Consider the following 3,414-nt stretch of genomic DNA (forward strand, 5'->3'; position numbering starts at 1 on the left):
TGCAGAACCCATGACGGCCTGCAGCTGCACATGAGGAGAGAACAGTATGCCCCCTCTCCTTCTGCAGTTGCCTTGAAGGGCACGACACTGGTGACAGTCTGTAGGTGCACCAGTAGAGAGATGGCCTGTAGCTGCTCCTAGCCTACACGTCACCCTTCACACAGGACTCCGGCGATGGTCTGTAGCCGCGCCCATAGACTAGCAATGGCCTGTAGCCGCACTTCGTCTGCGGTCCGTCAGGAAGTTGGGCCCTGGTGACGACAGGTAGCCACTCCGACAGGGAAGGGACGGCCTGTGGCTGCCCTCCTCCTGTTGCCCAAGGGACCTCGGCAACGGCTGTAGCCGTGCCAGGGAGGGACGCTACAATAGTCCCTCGTCCCCTGTGACTTCATGACATGAGGGCAACCTGCTCTCAGCTCTGCCCTCCACCCACCACGATCGAGGTAGCCTTCAGGAGCAGAACTTCCAACTCGAGGACTGGTGGAGAGGCCTTGCATTGTCCCTGGGGTTGTACTCTATACAATCAGCACGAGAGGAGGACCCACGCCTGACGGACTCCTGCCAGGAGCGATGCCGCAGCCCTACTCCAATGGCGGAGCAGCAGGAAGGAGATCACAGCCAACAAACCCTCAACAGCGCCCCCAGGACCCCAGGGCGAGACCTCTCCCCTCCCTGACGAAGGCGATGCCCTTCCCCCATCAGGCGCCTGTTGGAATGTCTACAGAGACTGTTTGGCCCCAGCCCTGAAGGCCAGACCCCAGTCCCCAGCCCCAGTAGTGAGGGGCCCTTCACCACGCCCAATTATAGTCCACGATGAGAGGCGGCGGCGCCCCTGCGAGTTGTCCCGTGGCTGCGGGATGAAAGGACTCCTGAAGGGACTCTGCCAACACCAGGCCAACACCTGTCAGTCCCCAGATTTCCCTCTCCCCCTTGCCCACCAACCAGTGATTGTGGTACATAGTCCCCACAGAGCAAAAGTGAGAGACAAGACACTTAGACTGTGCGTATCCACTCAGTGCAAGTGAGAGGTAAAGTTCAGTGCAGAATAAGAACTCTTGTGTCAGTATCAAACCATTTTGTGTAAATAAGAGGGAAAGTTCAGTGCCAGAATAAGGACTCTTGTGACAGTGCATATCCACCTTGTGCAAAGCAAGAGGTAAAACTCAGTGTCAGACTAAGAACTCTTGTTGCAGTGTATATCCATTCTATACTAGTGGGAGACCAAGTCAGTGCCAGAATAAGAACTCTTGATCTACTCTGTGCCCATTAAAAACCATACCCCACCCTCTCACTGTGAAACAAGGCACAAATATAAGGACTGTGAAAGTGTGTATCACACATTTACCTAAATTGAGCCTAGTGCTTATCTTGTATCCTGCGCGATACACACAACCATCTCCCAGCCTGTGTATCGACTTTGTATAGAATATCGTGTGGATTGTCTGCACGTTCTGTAGCTAAGAATTTGGTAAAATACGTGTAAGGTTGTTGCTCTGTATTTTTATGCCTTGTTCCTCTCATGCTGTGTCTAAGCTCCGGTCTAAAAAGGGAACCCAGCCATAGGCCTGCCGTAGGCGTTACTAGGACAGGAAGCCGACCTTAAAACGCCTAGCGTAACAATATCTATCTATCTATCTAATTATCTATTTATCTATTTATCTATCTATATATATACACTTCTCTTTCCGTCAGGTATCAGCCGGCATAGTCAAACAACCAATGCCTGATGCAGAAATAATGGAGTGGTGGGCGCGGATATGGCTTGTGTTCTGGTGGGTGGTGGTGGACATCTTAGCGGCCGCCTACATGAGCAACCTTATTACCGTGCTGACAGTGCCGGCCTTCCCGCCCAGGATACACACCGAAGAGCAGATGTCCAAGAGCCATGTCATGTGCGCATGCCACTGCTGCTGGTTGTAGCAGCAGCAGCAGCAGCAGTAGTAGTAGTAGTAGTAGTAGTACTTAATCTCCACACTCAGTTTCTTCTTTCCTCAAAATATTCTTCAGTTTCGTACCATTCCTTCATCAGTTCGTTTCAAACCTAATACCGTACAACTCCTTACTAGAAAAATACCCCCACATAACCTTTTTATTTTTCTTATTTCAGGCCTTCTGATAGCTATTTATGGGGTCAAACATAACCATATAAACAAAGATTTGGGGATTCTATTTCCTGTGCATTAATCATCAGGGTAATTTGAACAGACATATAAATAGTACTGTAGCTATGTGGAGGCCATCTAGCATTCCCTTGGCTTTTCTTTCTCAGCAGTCTTTAGCTTTTGTTGTTTTAACAGATATTTCCTCATCAACCTTACAGTTTCTTTCCCATTTTCTCTGCCAGTCCACCCATGATGAACTACGCCAGTTTTGTACCCCCCGGAGCTCAAATCCTCCATAAACCAAATCTAACCTAACCCAACCTAACCAAATTTAATTTAACCTACCCAAAATTAACAAAGTAAGCTAACCCTACCCAATACAGGTATACCTGGTTTAATGATGAAATTAGTTAAGTAAAAACCCATTGTTAGGCGGGGTATCGTATCTTGGGGTAGATTTAACATTTAGAGTATGTCGATGCATTTTTTAGCCCTGGGTTTCCCCCCAGCCAAGTCCTAAACCCATCCAAATGAGTCCAAAAACAAGTTTAAAACCAATCTAAATAGCCTAACAGCTGTAAAAGAAGCTAAGCTAAGCCTAACACCTGTAAATAACTCACTAAAGCCAACAAATAAAATCTGAAAATCGTTAAAAACAAGTCTAGAAAAAATCAAGCATACTAAGCTTGATTTTTTCTAGACTTATATTTGACTGTGCCTCAAAATGACAGTGTTCACCCCACCTTTGGTTAAAACACATTAATCTAAGTCTAAAAACAGTTTATAAATCAACCTAAACACACAATTTTAGTCTAAAATATCATCAAAAATTGGTTTTAAAAATCAAAACCCATCGTTAAACTGGGGCTTGGCCATCGTTAGGCAGGGTATGGTGGTATTTCTATCCCCATCCTTAAGCCGGGGTGTTGTATCTAAGGGTATCATATATCGAGGTGTACCTGTATAACCAAACCTAGGGTAACCTGCTTTAACCCAGCCTAACCTAAACTAAACTCTCTTTTTCTGCACCAGTCTGTCCATGCTGAACTACGGCAGTTTTGTTCCCCTCACATGAAAGTCGTCCAAGAACCCGGTCCTGGCCACCTTGGGGAAGAGGTTGTTCCTGGACAATGTGCTTCTGGAGGAGGACCCGTTCGGCTACCTGGTGGGGAAGGTGCTGGATGGAACACATACTCTTATAAGTTCCAATGACTACCTCTGGTTTACCCTTCACGGGCACAGAGTCACCAGGAAGGTTTATCTTCTCGAGGACAAGCTAAATTTTCTTTCATTTCTTTATCTTCTTTATTGA

The sequence above is a fragment of the Coenobita brevimanus genome, chromosome 57 (assembly GCF_032717465.1).
Source record: "Coenobita brevimanus isolate Jiangsu-jjx chromosome 57, ASM3271746v2, whole genome shotgun sequence".
NCBI lineage: Eukaryota > Metazoa > Arthropoda > Malacostraca > Decapoda > Coenobitidae > Coenobita > Coenobita brevimanus.